The sequence below is a fragment of the Sus scrofa genome, chromosome 9 (assembly GCF_054392235.1).
Source record: "Sus scrofa isolate SSC_HxYL_T2T_F1_AM1 chromosome 9, Sscrofa_HxYL_maternal_Yorkshire_Landrace_v2.0, whole genome shotgun sequence".
Lineage (NCBI taxonomy): Eukaryota > Metazoa > Chordata > Mammalia > Artiodactyla > Suidae > Sus > Sus scrofa.
In genome coordinates, this window is record NC_139391.1 from 100,096,697 (window position 1) to 100,115,552 (window position 18,856).

General features: G+C 34.5%; 1 protein-coding gene across 1 annotated transcript in view; it reads right to left on the minus strand.

Moving 5' to 3' along the window:
- LOC106504979 (uncharacterized) overlaps nt 1-18,856 on the minus strand; it is a 980,193-nt gene that overhangs the window by 892,580 nt on the left and 68,757 nt on the right. The window contains exon 3 of the mRNA XM_084977285.1: nt 7,083-7,140. The gene's annotated coding sequence lies outside the window, so the exon portion shown is untranslated. The remainder of the gene's footprint in view (nt 1-7,082; nt 7,141-18,856) is intronic.

Below are 18,856 nucleotides of genomic sequence, written 5' to 3' on the forward strand. Positions count from 1 at the left end.
AATTAAAACATCACACAGTGGCATTTGCAAATGAGCATTACAAAATAGAATATATAAAACCATATTCCTGCATTTGATTTATTTCACAAAAGACTAGAATTTTTAGTGTGTTCTCTTGTCACGTTTACTTGCAGTTTTCTGCTCATCTTGAGGGATCCCCTTTAAAAGACTACAGAGATCCTGAGGTGACTCTTAAGTTGTATTTAAAGGGAAATTAATTCTCTGGAATCTGCATTTGTCTTTTTAAATGACAACAGACTTGTCTCCGGTGTGAAATCATAAATTTAAAAGTTAAAAGGCCTCTGGGGTGCAAGGCTAACAGTTGTCTCTGGATGAGGAGACCACTGACAATGGCAGCAGATGATATCCCTCAGTACAAATATTGTGATGTGTGTGCACGTGAAATTTACAGAGAGAGATTTTAATTCTCTTCTGCTGTAGTTGACATGGCCTGTCTTCTAGAAGGGAAGCAATTGTTATCAGTATGTAACTCAAGTCTCTAGGATGTGATTACATACTTAAGGCATGAAGAATTAGCAATGCTTTCAACAGTCCCCATGGACTGGCTTAGGCCCTGGTGGCTGACCAACAGGGGTAACTGTCTTGGTTGTGATCCTCACATTACATTCCAGAGGGAAGTCATCACTGGAAGTTATATTATTTGTGTCAACAGTGAAGTCTCATACTCATATTAAGTGGACAACTGTATACAGATGTGTCATCTAAAATGGTTAGCCAAGGGAGGGGGGGCGAAAATGTATCTGGGTCTCACCATTCATCCAGCAACAGCTGACAATTTGGCAGCAATCTCGGTTATGCTAAGATTTTCTAATATCCCTCCTTGTATTGTTGCATAGGAGGCTGCCTGATGAATCATATGATAGTGAAAAGCATGCTTTGCAGAATAAGTTTTAAAACAATCATAGGGCATTTGTCTATCACTAAAGAATCTAGATGATGTTATTTCTGTATATATATGAGAGGAAAATGGGAGAACAAAACATCAATGCCTGGGTAAAAATTTTAGAGACAACTGAAAATCTTTGTTTCCATATGTTTTTCTCATGGTGAAAGGGTATCACAGATAACCTTTGCACATTTTCACACAACTGATGTATATTTCAGAGATGTATCCCTTACAGCCTCTCCTAATAAGGAAAGAAAAATCTGGAGCAGTCTAATAAGCATAGAGAATTAAATAACTTGATGCCATATGCAGCAATGTCTATAGTCTATCTTTACATGGTTTCATTCTTTTCTATTTACTGGGTCTGCCTGTGGAAATATGTTAATCTGTCAACATCATGTGTTTGTTCTGAGTCACTGATTGCGGAGTGCTGATGTAAGCATTTTGTTTCTGTTTTCCAGCGAATCATACCAGTCTTTCAGTGTTTCACTGTTTCCAACTGTGCTTTCTTTATCTTTGGCATATGTATTCTGCCAAGTGTTTATTCAACTGTCCTCTTTCAATACACCTAACAAGCATTATCACAATTTTTTAAGATCTCAATTAATTTCACATAAATATTAATTAATGTGGAAAAAAAGTATATGACTGGTAGTTGTGAACAAATTTTATCTCAAGCCTTACATGCTGGAATCCCAAGCTTGCTCATTTCAGCTATGTTTGACTGTCAGTAGAATTACTCTTCTATCTAGGTCATGAGCTTACATCATTATCATAGCTGAGTTTCATTCTAATCAGCTGCTCAACAAAGTTATTATTGCATCATTAATATTGAAATCAGAGGATTCAAAGCAGCTAGGGACTCTCCAAATATTTAAGGGACACAGACATAAATATCCCAAGAAGATCAAGAACACCGTATTAATCCTGTAGCATTCATTCTAATCACCTCCTTTCTCTACCCACACTGTGTGGAATGTGAACTAGGAAAAAAAAAGGAAAAGAAAGGAAACAAAAATAAAAAATTGAAAGAATAGAAAAGATGTTCCAAAGCTAAATAAGTAAATGGCTAACATTTATTTAGTGCTTAATGTATGCCAGAAATATACTCTGTGCTCTATATGAATTGACTTATTTAATTTTCATAATGAACCAAGAAGTAGGTTATAATTATTTCCCTCACTTAACTAATGAAGAAATTGAGGTCTAAAAAAATTAATTAACTACTCAGAGAAGACACAACTAATAGGTAGGAGAGATGATTTTGAACCCAGGTAGTCTGATTCCAAAATCTAAATAAAATCTTGAGATGTATAATGCCTTTCGAATGTGGTCTGAATAGAGACTAGCTGACGCATTCACACAGCTATTGATTTACATGTTTTTAAATAAGAATTCAGAAAAAATTCTCGGTTGGAAAGCGTTTCCTTTTCATCATGAGAAGACTTTGTACTATCATTTTACATTTATCAGATATTTGGCCTTATATTTCCTTAACTTTCACAGTGTCCTGCCTTTTTTTTTTTTTTTTTTTTTTTTCATGCCTGCACCCGCAGCACATGGAAGTTCCCTGCCAGGGATTGAATCTCAGCCACAGCTGTGGCAACGCCAGATCCTTTAACCCACTGCTCTGGCCAGGGATGGAACCAGAGTGACCCAAGCCACTGCAGTCAGATTCCTTTTTTTTTTTTTTTTTTTTTTTTTTTCGTTTTTTTAGGGCTGTACCCATGGCATATGGAGGTTCCCAGGCTAGGGGTCGAATCGGAGCTGCAGCCACCAGCCTACTCCAGAGCCACAGCAATGTGGGATCCCAGCCGCGTCTGCAACCTACACCACAGCTCACAGCAACGCCGGATCCTTAACCCACTGAGCAAGGGCAGGGATCGAACCCGCAACCTCATGGTTCCTAGTCAGATTCGTTAACCACTGCGCCACGAAGGGAACTCCTGCAGTCAGATTCTTAACCCATTGTGCCACAGCAGGAACTCCTGTGTCTTTCCTTGATAATTTTTCCTTTTACAGTTTAATCACATTTGTTCTATAAATTAGAGATTATATCCAAAATTTTGTAGAATTGGCAAGACAGAGTCATGCTTAGAGATTGAATTTGAAATTTTGAAACATCCATTTCAAATCTCCAGCTCAATACTCATTGGTGGTATAACCTCAGGTAAAGTTGTTGCTATTATTTAATTTTGAAGTCCTTATTCTTTCACCTGCCAAATGAAAACTATTAGTAATATATTATTAATATTTGCATATATACCTCATAATGATATAAGATTTAAATGAGATAATGCATATAAAGCAACTTAGTACAGTACCTGGCACAAAGTGAACCGTAACTATTTCCATTTTTGAAGCAGCAATGTACATAAAGTTTGGTATCAAATGTATAATTTGTTCACTTTTGTCTTCTGTTTGTGAGTGAATAGGTCTGCCAAACAGATTACCTTGAACATAAAATCTTTCAATTATTCTGAGCCCAGTGTAAAAAAGTAACATTAATAACAAATGCCTACTTAGAATAATAATTATAGTGATGTTTCAAAGGAGAAAACTATCATGGATTTTAAAGTTATGAGTAGAGTTGGAAAAAAAATCAATATCTTCATTTTAACTAAATTTTTATTAGAGAAGATATTCATGCTATTCATGCTAGATTTTATGCAAAGTCGTTGCAGGAAATATGGGTTAAGGAGCTTATGTGCTTGAAAATTTTTGATATACAAACTGAAAAATGCTTTGAGGATAATTAAAAAGGAATCTGGTCAATGAAGCATGTAATGAGAAAAGAAAAAGATTTCGTTATAACTCATGTATGACTTTTTTCTCACTTCCCTGCGCATAGCACATTAACATGCAATCACTTGCATTGCTCTAACATAGTCAGAGAAAGCAATGGATCCCGTGGCAAACACTAGAAGTAAACTTAGTAAAAACTACTTAATCAAACTACTTAAAAATTTTTTTTCTTTTGTCCCTGATGTCTTCATGTTCCTGGTGATTTACTTCCCAAGATGTCCACTTCATATTGTTTTTGCTGGATGATTGGAATAGAGAACCCTTTCATTGTTGTTTGCTCCACTTGAGTTGAGATGGAATGGTTCCAGTTGTATAAACAGCTCTTGGTCATCTTCCAGCCTTCTTTCCAGTGCCCCATGGAGATGCAGTTGATTAAGCAGGGCAGTGTGGGCAGGTGCTGCACACAATTCCCTCACAGTTCTACCATCCCCCTGTGGGCCTTAAGTCTGATTCTACTCCTAGTTCTTTCATGAGTTCAGACAACTAATCATAATTTACTTTGAAGCGATTTGGGGTAATGTATACAAACTGCAGATAGAATTAAGCTAATAGAGTCCTTTTATTGTGTATATGGGCAAAGCCAGTTCTCTAAAGAGGAAAGACTAATTGACTAGTTACCTCATGCAATATATTCTCAGAAAGAGGAACCTAAAGATAAGAACAGTAAAGCAATGAACAGCATTTAGTTAACACAGTAGATTAGGCTCTCCTTCTGCCTGAAATTTATCAGTGGCAGCAGGTTTTATATCATATGGAATTTGTGTACTTTTTTGTTTGTTTTTTTAATGTGAAGATAGGAAAGGATTTCCATGATAAAAAGGAGTATTTTCCATATCTCTTATATATTAAGATTTTCATCTATGGTGGTTCCCACTATGGCTCAGTGGGTTAAGAATCTAACTGCAGTGGCTTTGGTGGCTGCAGAGGCACAGGTTTGATCCCCAGCCTGGCACAGTGGGTTAAAGGATCTGGTGTCACCACAACTGACAGGTAGGTTGCCACTACAGCTGGGATTCAGTCCCTGGCCCAGGAACTTCCATATGCCACAGGTGCAGCCATTAAAAAATAATAATAATGAGATTTTTATCTATTAATAACTATCATAACCCTTATAAAGACAGTTACTAAGAACTGGAAATTTGTCGTTCATACACAAAATTTTTATTAGTATACAAAATTATTTTTATTGAATTTACATGTCAAAAATTTTTACATTAAATTTTCTTATTTTTAAAAGTTGTTCTTGAAGAAATTTGTCTTCTTTCATTTTGGATGAGCAGTGCAGTTTTCTCAATGATTTCACATGAAAGAATTCTCTAGAAAAGATAGTTATGGACTAGAATAAAATTTAAAAGAGATAAGCGCTAAGCATTTAGCTTTCACTTTAAACAATGTTCAGATTAGGCCAATTGTCATAATTCATTGGAAATGTTCTGTAATTATACAATAGCTAATGCACGTTTGGCTATGATTGTCAATACAGCAAATATTGAATTAAAATTTAAAATGTGGTTTAGGTTTCACTATGCAATATTATACAGAAATATAATGAAGAAGTTATTTTAAAGTATGTTCATTTTTCTGCAAAAGATAATCACAGCATCCTGAGATTTTCCCTATATTCATTAAAAAAAGGATCATTTGATTATTTTTGTTTGTATTTTAGAAATTGTATGTTATTACTAGTGTAAGGATTTAATTTTAATGAAAACTATTTACATACATATATGTAAACACTATTATATAGTCTAATAGTACTAATACATATGATACATATTATAAATATGTATTATGCACAAGGCATATATATATATATATATAAAATACACAAAATAGACAATATATTCTAACACTAATATATATATGTTAGTGTTAAAGTTGGTTTATAAATCAATTAGTATATTTAAAGTTCACAAATAAGTTTTAACTCCAATGTATTTGTCAGTGAATTCAATCACACCAATTTAAACCATTGCTATTTGTACCATGTCTTAGTCAAGCTGGTTAGCCTTATAGTATGCCAAATTTGCTTTTCTTTTTCCTTACTCTTAAATAACATGATTCCTGTATGTTTGCAGTGAATCAGGATCTTTGGACATTATTGACGAAGCTGAATATTTACCCCATCTTACCAAAAGATACATATTTCTCTTTCATTTTACTGCTAGAATACAGAGCAAGGAAAAATAGAAGATATCAGATTTTCCAATATCTGTGATACTTAACCAGAGGCAGAGAGAACATTTTTAAAGGATCTTTTTATAAGGAAGGATTCAACTTGTCTAGAATGTTCTCCTAGAAATTCAAACTTAGAATTTCAGTCCTGTGTATATATCACATACAAGCTAAACTTTAGCTCCAGCCTTTCACAGGTTTTCCACGTGAAACATGCAGCATCACCTTTAAAAACTTTCTTTCAACACGAATCATTCTGAATTTATAAGACAGAAGAGTAAGACTTTATGGTGGTGTCTTGATAGAGTTGGAGGAAGAGTAGATTTTGCCAATATTCATTTCCTATCACTTGTGTAGATAATGTGTTCTTTTGGGGAGCCAGATTATTCTCTAATCCTAAATAGATCAGCACAGCGTAAGTAATGGAAATAATGCACTATCATTTAGAAACCTGGGCTCTATAATAAGTTCCTCTGGATTTTGGTCCCTATCACTTAGGCTATAAAATGTTCCACATTGTGTATTTATTTCATTCCCTACTTACAGAAATACTGACAAAGGAGTGTATTGCAAGAACAGAACATAAAATTTCTCATTATTTATGTTTTGTCTCAGTAATAGCAGTGAGCTTTTAAATTACAACCTCAACTTCAGTGAATTCGGCACCCTGAATAAATTAAATATCAAGCAAGGGTGACTTTCTGGCAATCAAGTAAAACACCCCAGTAAAATAATCACCTTTTTATTCCTCCATTATAAAAATATTTGACTTTTAGTGAATATTTGTTCTACCTACCAAAGAGTAAAGTTCTACTAAGAAAGAAAGAAAGTGTCTTGTGTTTCTAAAACTATTTCCATTCACTTCTTTAGACTATTGGGGGAACAGGAGATGGGGTATAGAAGTGACCCTTGAAAGGGATCAGTTTTCTTTATAACAACACAAGAGTCTTCAATATTAAAAGAAAAATGTATATGTTATTCAGTATATTTCATGACCCAGCATGTGCTTGAATGACCCATGACCATAACAAAGCATAGAATTGAAATGGCAAGGAAAAAATATTTTTGAAAAGAAGTTGTTATCAGTAAGTAAAGAATTTTGGTTTAAAGAAAATATCCTCTGAGTTGTAAGGTTTTCAGGGAGAGAAAAAAAAATCACAGTTCTATCTCCCTGCAGGAAGGACTTCCTACTTACTGTTTTGTTGGGTTCAGGATTTTTTCTACTTAAATCTTGCTTATACATCCATAGATACCTAGAAAGAAAGTAGATCTGCTAAAACCATCTCAATAAACCATCAGTTTGTAGTCTTTATGTGGAAAAGAAAGGGTACTTTTTAAGTGTTTTGAAAATAGAATTGATAGAAATTTCAGAAGTTAAAACAAATATAAACATATTTTATATATATGCATATATACATAGCATATACATATATGTGTGTATATGTAATTAATGATATGCATATAATGTATTTATAATTAATTTAGAACGAAATGTTTCATTTTTGTTGTAGAGCAGAGATAAACTTTCTTATATGCTACTGGGTTTTTTTTGTTTGCTTTTTTTTTTAGGGCCATACCCATGGCATATGGAGGTTCCCAGGTTAGGGGCTGAATCAGAGCTGTAGCTGCCAGTCCATGCCACAGCCACAGCAATGTGGGATCCAATCCGCTTCTGCAACTTAAACCACAGTTCATGGCAACGCTGGATCTTTAACCCACTGAGCAAGGCCAGGAATCAAACCTTTGTCCTCATGGATACTAGTCAGATTTGTTTCTGCTGAGCCATGAGAGGATCTCCTCCACTGTTTTCCTTCACTGTCTACCTCTCCTTTTCCTGTTCATTCTCAATTTCTTTCAGAAGACAAACATATTTAGATTGACAATGGCTGTGCATCACTGGTATCAATAATACAATGCTTAATGCAGCATTTGTTCACCCAGGGCCATTATTTAATTACTTGCCAACTTGCTGTAGGACTGGAACTTTAAAATTATGAAATGTCAGTGTTCATGGGTAGGAAGACAACCTAATACTGTTACTGTTCTGGGAACATGATTTGACACATTATAGGATATGTTGCTTGCTTTATGTCAGACCACTCCTTTCACATGTGTAGAAAGATTAGAATCTTATAAATGTTAGCGTTTTTCTGAAAGGATCAGTTATCAATATAAATTGTAAATTCAAAAAGGTCAAATAAAAGCCATTCTATTTTGTTCACCAGTATACCCTCAAAGTCTGGTGCAGTGCCTGACACAAACAAGGTATTCAAGGAATATTTGTTAAATGAATAATAAGTGCCTGAAGATTAAAAACAAACAAACAAACAAAAACCACTGAGTAATCCTGCTTCATTTCACTGTACTTGCCTTTGTCTATAAATAACTATGATAGGCATATTTAAAGTTATTATAACATTAAAAGTAGTATAACCTTCTAAAAAGAGTGGTGTATTTCTATTCATTGTTTAGTCAAGTTAATAAAATCTGGCTGGAATAAGAAAATTCAGGTGTAAGTGGCAATGAAAATTATGGTAAAATTATCTCAGTGGTCATACTGTTACTTTTGAGTTCCTGCTCTATAATTTGAAAATTGTTTTCCTGTACAGTTTCATCATAGCTATGTAGATGCTATTCTAGCATTAATTTACTTTTTTATTTTTTTAATTAATTAATTTTTAAAAATCTTTTTTGGCCGCCCCACAGCATATGGAGTTCCTGGGCCAGAGATCAAATCTGAGCCACTGTTGTGACCTGGGCTACAGCTACATCAATGCTGGATCCTTACTCCACTATGCTAGGCCAGGCATCAAACCTATGTCCCAGCACTCCAGAGATGGTACCAATCTTGATGTACAACAGCAGGAACTCCTTAATTTACTTTTTAAAATTTAACCTATAACTGTTTTATAACTGAGTTCCATTTTAAGAGTAGCTCTACAATGTTAAAATGTCTACAATCCTACTGTTACAGTACAGGGAACTATGACCAGTCTCTTAGGGTAGAACATGATGGAAGATAGTATGAGAAAAAGAATGTGTGCGTGTGTGTGTGTGTGTGTGTGTGTGTGTGTGTATGACTGGGTCACTACACTGTAAGGCAGAAATTGATGCAACATTGTAAATCAATTATACTCTAATTTTAAAATTGTATACAATATTAGTTAATACGTATCATTTTTGTTACAGTGACCCACTGAAGGAACTTCCTGTAGTAAGCCTACCTGCAGTCTCTCTATATTTATTGGATAAAGGTCTTTCCCTAGACATCTTATTTTACAGGGTTTACATTGTAATGTATCATCCAGGAAAGAATTTTTATGGTAGCTTGGTTCATCTTTGTGCTTGGATACTTTGGTGAGCACCTTTTCCATGAGCCTTTGTAAGTAGGGGAAAAAAGACCTCACTATATAAACAGCCCCATTAGACCCTAATTTCCAAATTAGCCTTCTGGAACTCTAAATTCTGCTTAGAGATTTTAAGATTTTAGTTTGGTAATTTTGGCTGACATTCTATATGAGCTCCACAAAAGAAATGCATGGCTCCAAAAACCCTTATTTTGGAGACCACCAAGCTAGAATTTGCTTACAACTTAGTCCCAATAGAAGTAAATAACTGTGCTAAGATATGTAGTTTCTTTTGGAGCTCACGGCTTTCACATGTTTCTGGTTTACATAACCATCCATGTCATTAGAAATACTGAAATACAAGGTTAAAATACCCAGAAGTGATGAGAATTGTAGTCATAATAGAATCATGATATTTTTAGGAACATGTCAAAATTCAAATGGCAAATGCAGAATTTTAATAAGGTAAACCTCAGTGAGTGGCACCATGACTATCATAGCAAATCAGACTCTTTTGAAAATGTTTACATTAACTTTTCATTGCTATCAAATTTGGTATTGCTATCTAAAATTCTGCATTAAACTTGGAAATGTATTCTGTCCTATATTTCACAGTAGATTTGCCTACATAAATGGAAACACTAGGTGGATAGAGTAAGTAGTGAATTCATTTCTTTCATACTTTCTTTTTTCTGCCTGTGGTTTAGCTTAGTGGGAAAAAAAAAAAAAAAAAAACCCTATCAAATATTGTACAGACAATTAGGTCTGACAAACATCTCTCCTTTTTTCCTGCAAAAGACTGTTTGGTGTGTTAATGTGTCATTTTAATCATGACTAGTGCAAGAGAACTTCAGTTAATTTCCCCAATTTTGTTTGTGATTTCTCTGTTGCAGACAAATATTATTTATCCGTGAAATGTTTAATAAGAGCTACTGAAATTCTTTTTTCCATGCAGATATTTAAGAAAACGTTTCCCTTTTATAACTCTAAAATTTGCTGGTTCTATTTTTTTTTCTGTCTTATATTCTTTATGTAAGAATTCGCACCTTGAACAGGGACTCAAAATGCAACACGAGTTGTATGCATTGACAAAAATCAATAATCTAAAATAATATTTGTGTCTATAAGTAGGAAGAACTATGTGCCATCACTGAATACAAACCTCTGAATTTTCTTTTTTTTTTTTTTTATTATTTTCCCACTGTACAGCAAGGGGGTCAGGTCATCCTTAGATGTATACATTGCAGTTACAGTTTTTTCCCCCACCCTTTCTTCTGTTGCGACATGAGTATCTAGACATAGTTCTCAATGCTATTCAGCAGGATCTCCTTATAAATCTATTCTAGGTTGTGTCTGATAAGCCCAAGCTCCCGATCCCTCCCACTCCCTCCCCCTCCCATCAGGCAACCACAAGTCTCTTCTCCAAGTCCATGATTTTCTTTTCTGAGGAGATGTTCATTTGTGCTGGATATTAAATTCCAGTTATAAGTGATATCATATGGTATTTGTCTTTGTCTTTCTGGCTCATTTCACTCAGTATGAGATTCTCTAGTTCCATCCATGTTGCTGCAAATGGCATTATGTCATCCTTTTTTATGGCTGAGTAGTATTCCATTGTGTATATATACCACATCTTCCGAATCCAATCCTCTGTCGATGGACATTTGGATTGTTTCCATGTCCTGGCTATTGTGAATAGGGCTGCAATGAACATGCGGGTGCATGTGTCTCTTTTAAGGAGAGTTTTGTCCGGATAGATGCCCAAGAGTGGGATTGCAGGGTCATATGGAAGTTCTATGTATAGATTTCTAAGGTATCTCCAAACTGTTCTCCATAGTGGCTGTACCAGTTTACATTCCCACCAGCAGTGCAGGAGGGTTCCCTTTTCTCCACAGCCCCTCCAGCACTTGTTATTTGTGGATTTATTAATGATGGCCATTCTGACTGGTGTGAGGTGGTATCTCATGGTAGTTTTGATTTGCATTTCTCTTATAGAAACCTCTGAATTTTCAAGTGATGAAATTCACTCACAGAGAAATGAGATGATTTTAAATAGCTTGCCTGAGGTGGCAGTGAGACAGCAGGGGGAACCCTTTCAGATACAATTGGATAATTTTACAACATTGCAATTGTCCCATTTTTATAAAATGCAACTCCGTTTAATTTCCTCTGTACCTGACTTTTTTAAAAGGACTGCTGAAATAACACTTGTTTAGAGTATAGAATAGCCAGTGGATGATGTTTTTTCCAAAGATCCCAGAAATTTTGCTTAAAGCTGCTTATCTAAGATCTCTTCATGCATCTGGTTGCAAACAGCTGCTTTCCAGCAAAAGTTAATGGGTACCTGTTTGTACAGGAGCAGAGCATAATTATTATTTTTTTTCCCCTCTAAGGACAAACATGAAAGATGCCTGGAGAGATCTATGAAGGCTGTCTCCAGACCTGTGCAATATATTTGATTAATGTGAGGTAAGGTCACTGGCCGCTGGTAGAACAATGGGAAAACAAAGGAACATAGGCTGAGCTTCAGCTGATAGCTGCCAATAAGAGTTTTTGTCTGAATACCACTCCTCTACCTCCAGTACAATGACACTGATGTTTTTAGCTACCCTATCCCTTTTCACTACTGTAATTTTCAGCCTCTTAAGACTGACTCCAGCTACAAAAGGAGTTAAGTATAAACAGAATTCTTCCCTTACATACTATCTGAAAAGGAAAATGGTGTTTTGATGTTAAAATAACCAGAAAAGAAATGTGACATTTATATAAATGAGACAGTTTTAATACAAAGTATTCTTATATTTTTAAGTTGTATTAGTACTAGAAAAAAAAATGGAGCTTCTGAGTTTCTCATTTTCAGTGATTTAGACCTATGATGCCTGCTAACTTGAAATTAGAGGACAGGACTTAACTATTTCTGATGAACAATTAAGATATACATCATATTTCATATCTTTACAGTTTATGGGGGGAAATTACTCACCCCTTGAAGAAGTCGCTTACTTGTTTTGATTTAATCTTTGTCCACTCATTCAAATAACTTTTATATATGACTCACAAAAGCCAGGCACTGTATCAAAAAAATAACAGTTCTGTGTTTCTAGTCTTGACTTTTGTCCTGAGGGGCAATTGAAAAGTTCAAGACATTTTCTTTTTAATACCCTATTATCTTCCTTCTGTGTTCCTGAGTTTCGTAATGATATTACCCTAAACTTACCTCTAAGATGCAACTCTTGAGTCATCTCATCTGTAATTTCTGGCTTCCTATCTTCTTTCATAGTCACTCAGTAGGAAAGTGCTATCTTTTCCCCCTCAAAACAGTTCTATTTTCATTACGAGGTCAATATTTCAGACTTCATTCTTAGACTTCCTTATTGACCCCCTTGCCTCCATGCTCACCTTCTTTTGGCTAATATATATTAGAGATAAATGGTCTTCCCTAGGCACTTTTGAATCCTGACTTGCACAAGTAGATTAAATAATTTCATAGTGCATACAATTTGTCTTTGCTTGAACAAGCAACCTTAATAGCTTCATATTAACACCTAAATAAAATATTTAGACTGACAACCAGTCTCCTCCCTATCTTGGCTCCAGTCTTATCTTACCAACATAACTTCAGTTACTCCTCTAAACAGACCTTTGGTTCCACCTCTATAATCAACCTTCTGAACTCTAATCTTGCCAAGTACATTCTTGATTTTGGTCTTGTGCTAAACTCTTCCTAGGTTTTGGACAGTTTTCAATTCTTTTCAACTACTTAAATTTGATCTACATTACACCATCCATTTCAAGGCCTATGAGAAATATATTAATAGGATGATTTCTAGATTCAGACTGTTTGGGTCCAAATACACACCCTGTTAGGAGAGCTTATATTAAGCTCAAGTGACAGTTTCCACCAGCACAGTGGGAACAGATGAGACCAATAGAGATAAAAGCAAAGCCTGGGGGTACAGAGATCAAGTCATGACAACCTCTTTTGAGTCACTGCATTCACTGTAAATACAGATTTACAGTTATTCTACCTTTCTAGATGTTTTTGGTTCCATGAATCCATTCATCCTTTTCTTTGTCTTTTCTTTTTTTTTTTTTTTTTTTTTTTTTTTTTTTTTTTTTTTTTGTCTTTTTGTCTTTTCCAGGGCTGCACTTGTGGCATGTGGAGGTTCCCAGGCTAGGGGTCGAATTGGAGCTGTAGCCACCAGCCTACACCAGAGCCACAGCAACATGGGATCTAAGCTGCATCTGCAACCCCACACCACAGCTCATGGCAACGCCAGATCCTTAACCCACTGAGCAAGGCCAGGGATCAAACCCGCAACCTCATGGTTCCTAGTCAGATTCACTAACTGCTGAGCCATGATGGGAACTTGCAAGAGTAAATTTCTGATATCTTGGGTCCCTATTAACTGAGTAGGCTGCTATGTTTCACAAAAGAAAAACTGTGGCCTTTTTGCAGTAAGTACAGTTAGATATCTTGAAATTAGCAAATAAGAACACAACTGATATTATCTGATTTCCACTGTTATTTTTCTTCTTGCTAGAGATTTGTATTTCTTACTTAAAGTAGGAACAAAAACTATGAACCTGATTGACATAAAATATAGACATCAGCAACAAAGGTAGTCCTTTATTATATTTTCCAGCAGATATTAAACAAACAAGTATTTTTTCATAGGACTATTTCCTCATACATGTTTGTATGATGTCAGGTCCTATAAATAAAAGTATAATAGAAAATTTAATGCATGATAATTATGGTTTACAATACATATTTTTATGGAGGATGCCTTTGGTTTCTATTACTCCAACACTTGTAAGGAAGCCAAAAATTTGTGGCTAACCTACAAGACAAAGAAACTGTGTTTTAAAATAAGCACATAAGTAGAAATATACTTTTTAATAAAATTCTAAGTAACATTTTGTTGGCAATATTTGGTGTCATGTTACCAGAGATCTACTACAATTTCTTTGGCTGTGTAGTTTGGCATTCAGACTTTCAAAAGCATAGTAAGGACTGAAGAGAAGGAAAGGGTGGAGAAAAGGGAGAGTGAAAGGTTGAGTACAGTGAGGAAAAAATAAAAGCATATCATTTAAAAGTCAGCAGCTAAGTTTACTTAACTCTAGTCTCTCCATTCAATCCACAGCAAATGAATGCATTTTAAAATAAGCTATTTACAGTATGTGATGAAAGAAAGTAGAATGTGTGAAATGAAATAGCTGATGATTAGATGCTGTCAAATCATCATGGAGATATTTTAACACATCAGTCATTATTCATTTATTATTGGATAAGTTCGATTAGACACTGTCATTAAATACCACATTAGTGAATTCGTCCTTAAATTTGGAGTGTACTTACTATACTTACATTTTCTTGAATTTAATTATTTTTTATTATTATATAGGTACCATAACCACCTGTCATAACTTTGGGGAAATAGAGAAGGAAAATAAATTGAAATCCATCAGTGTATTATCTTTTAATTCTATATTAGTTTACATTCCTCTGGCTTCTCCTTAGTATGTATATGTAGCTCATAATTTAGCATGTGAATTTTTGGAATGCTATTACTCTCACTTAACACTAAAAATAAACTTTTTCAAGTTATAAGAATAGAAAGCATACCCATAATATTTAGTGGCAATATAATATTCTATCATGTATCAAATCTTCCAAAATTTATTTAACCACCACCAATCTCAGACTTTAAAACCACTTTCCATTTCCTTTGTATAAGAATTAATATTGTAATGAAAATTACATCAGTGTATTTTTTTCCATATTTCCTTAGGATAGTTATAACACTTTTGGATTCACTTGGTAAAGAATACAAATATTTTTATATCTCTTGTTTCACATTAACTAAGTGCTTTCTATAAAGGCTGATTATACTCCCACCAACAATATGGAACTTCACTTTTCTCTGACAATCTAGTTAATGAAAACATTGGTTCTTCAGAGTTATTTTCATTAGCAGTGTTTTGGAAATTTCTGAGACACTCTTTGTTCCCCATATATTCACTATTTGTTTCTCATTGTTTTCTCTTTTTGTGAGTTATTGCCACTTTATCACTGCTCCCCATTTATCCAAGGAGTCTTTATGCTGATTTAGGGGGACTTAAAGATCCATGAAGAAAAACAATTGTCTTACATCATTATATGACTATCCCAATGATATTATCAGTATCCACAAAAATTTATATAGATTTACTTTGTCCTGGATGTGCAGCATGGATATAATGGATATAAACAATAATCCATTTCAATTTTAATTACTGGGAATTAATAAACACAAAAATATGAATCACACATTTGAGTACAAGCTCTTTACACTTAGTCTCATATTTTAATTTGTTTCAGATAAAGAAAACTTCACCCAGCAGGAATATGAGATAGGCAGAATGTGCATACGCTGTTATAAATGATTTCAAAGGAGCTAGGTTGGTAAGAAGAAACACGGGTCTATCAGTAATAAATGGTAGGATCTTAAATAAGGAAGAGAAACAAATACTGTTAATTCTCTGCCACTGAGGATGAGGGGTTACATTCCCATTTAAGAGACAAAGAGGTGTGAGGTTGTAACTAGAGAGTGCTGGTGATATTGTGACAATTCAGTAAAGGGTGTGTTAAGTGGCAAACTATCTGAAAAAAGAATGAAACATTTAATCATCACTCTAAGTTGTTATTTTATCAGCATAACAGGCAAAAACTTGTTTTACTAATGTGTTTTTAGTGGTGTCATAAGGGCTCTGCCAGCATGTCATCTACACTCAAAAGGTGCAGAAGGCTTTTATATTGCTAAAGATGAAGCATGAATAAAGAGTGGTAAAAAATTTCTGGTATGCAAGGTGTGGTCCTAAGCTGATCCCAAAAGTCTTAGTTTGTCTACAATACAGTCCTGTGATATGTATAGGTGGGAGGGGATCTGTCTATGCACTCTTATGTATGGATTGTCTTGCTTTATTTAATGTATTAATATTTAATTTTACTTGTGCTCAGAAATTGTATTGGCTACTTTATCCATCCAGGATACCCAGACACTAATATTTTCAACAAAAGTTCTTTGAGGGCTTTCATGTTAAAAATCACAGTTTAATATTCTTTTTCTAGTACTAGAGAACTATACAATTTAAAGAATCTAAACAAATTCTGACCTAATTCTTAACCAAAAAAAAAAAATCTAGAAACATTTCTAATAAGATATCCTAAAGTCTAATTAGATAATGCCTTATAAAGAAATTTTCATTGAGATCTCATTAGCCTGCGGGGATTCATACCTAATGTTGTAATTAGCTGTTGCAAAAGCTTCTATTTTCATATGAAGACCTTTAAAATATTTTCCTTCAATTTCTGGAAAATATAAATCATTTTAAAACATGAAAATTACAGCTTTTCCTTTTTTTTTCCCTCTTAGTACTCTTCTTTCTCCCTATTTTATTTCATGGTTGAATATTTCAAACATGTTTTTCTTGTCTTGTCTGGTTTTTAAAAAATTAAGCAGATTATTGGTTTAATCATCCATTATAAGCTCTAAGCTTTTTATAAGTGTTAGAAGAATAGAAAAGTATTATTTAAGTGATTTATTTGAAGAATCTTCCAAATCTCCCGCCTCTAGCATCATTTCTTATAGATAAAACTTCCCTTATTTGTTGAAATAGTTTTACAATTAAAGTTTTACAATTAAATTTTAAAGTATTTAAAATGCAATATCTTTAAGCTTTATGCTTTTTAAGGCATTGAGTTAGCAGTTTATCAAGGACCACCTCTGCAACTTATTTCCCCAAAACCTGGGAGATTGTGGAAAATACTTTAAATTGGAAGAAGGGATCATGGGACCCCATATCATGCTAAGTGACATTCATGAGCTAAGGATAAGTGAAGGGCCAAAGGCAGCACAAGGTCATTGATTACAGTGGGGAAAAGGAGTGGGGTGACACAAAAACAGGACAAGGGAAAAGGTCTCCTTATTTCACATTTGTCCAAAGTTATCTATGCATATTTATGTCACTCATCTCTTCAGTTCTACTACAATCTTGCAGGTAGTCTGAAGAGGTATCTTCATAAATTATGTGCAACATGCTATTCTTCATGAATGAGGAAGACACTAGAATGTTGACAGAAAAAAAAATGTGAATTTGAATTTGTAGGTGGAATTGTGTTGTCCTTGTGCCTAATGGTTTTTACAGTTGTGACTAAAATACTTTTTTTCCTTTTTTTCTTTTTGGGCTGCATGCATGGGATACAGAAGTTCCCAAGCCAGGGATTGAACTGGTGCCACAGCAGCAACCCAAGCCCCTGCAGTGACAACTCCAGATCCTTAACCTACTGAGCCTCAAGAGAACTCCTAAGGTATACATATTTTTAAATGTAAACTTATTAAATATTTTATATAGCAAGTAAATACCTCACTGTTAATCAGTGTTAAATTTCACTAAGACTTTATATCAAAGGAAATTTTTGATTACTTCTCCTATTCATTCTTGACCCTTTGTACCATTGTGTTGCAATCTGGCAAATATTTGGACACTCATGATTATTCTTATTTGGTATATTTAAACAATGAACATGGTCGGCACATGCTTTGATGAGCTTACCCCAAAGAGAAAACACACAAGTAATCAAATAAGTTCAGGTACATTTTAGTAAGTACTGAGATACATAGAATACTATAAAGCATATAGAAGTCTTTCAAGAAGATGAGAGAGTTAGGAGTAAGTTGAGTTAAGAATGGGACTGGTGGGGAAACCGGTATGGAGTGTAAAGAGATTCAGATGGAGATAGAAAAACAGGGACAATCGCATGGATATAATGATGGGCAATTAGAGATCGTTCAGTAATGCTAAAATATCAAAATTAAACCGGGATACTTGAGGTAGATGAAGCTGAATTCAAGTGTTATATGCCATTATGCCACCTTAACTAGTTACTAGTGATAGCTAGGAAGCAAGGGAACCACATGGTGTTATTTACATTTTAGCTATGATATTCTAGAGTGATGTGAAGAGGTTCTTGGAAGGGAAAGAACAGAGACTGGAAACTAAAGGTTTAATACTTACTTACTATCACCTTGTCCTCATACTAATCCATAGAGAGGGGGGAGGTAGAAAATAAAGGGCAATTTACTTTTTACAAGATATTATCCTGAAATTGCCCACATAAATCCTACTCATAGTCCCTTGCACAGATTTATTCTCAAGGCCAAAATAAGATAAAAGGGAAGTAGAGGAAACAGGTTTCTAATGGGGCAGCTATGTGTCCAGAAGAATCATGTGAGTTATGTTATCAAAGAGAATGAATGAAGAATAGAAAATAGAGGGTTATATCACCTTCTTTGCCATAATCACTTAGTCCCATTATCTTCATACCCATCAGAACCATTATTATCAGAAAGTATATCACGTGTATGAAGTTAAATTCATCCTATTCTCTGACCCAAGCATTTTATTCTTGCAGGTCACTTGCTTTAGTATTTCTTACAGGTCTTCTTGAACTCCATTTTTTTTTCACTAACAAGCAGCTTCCTCTTCTGTTTTTCTTGCCCTGCTTAGAATTCCATAATCCATTATGATAATCGCAACATGGAAAATAATCTTTGTTCCCTTGTCATCTTGTGCTTGT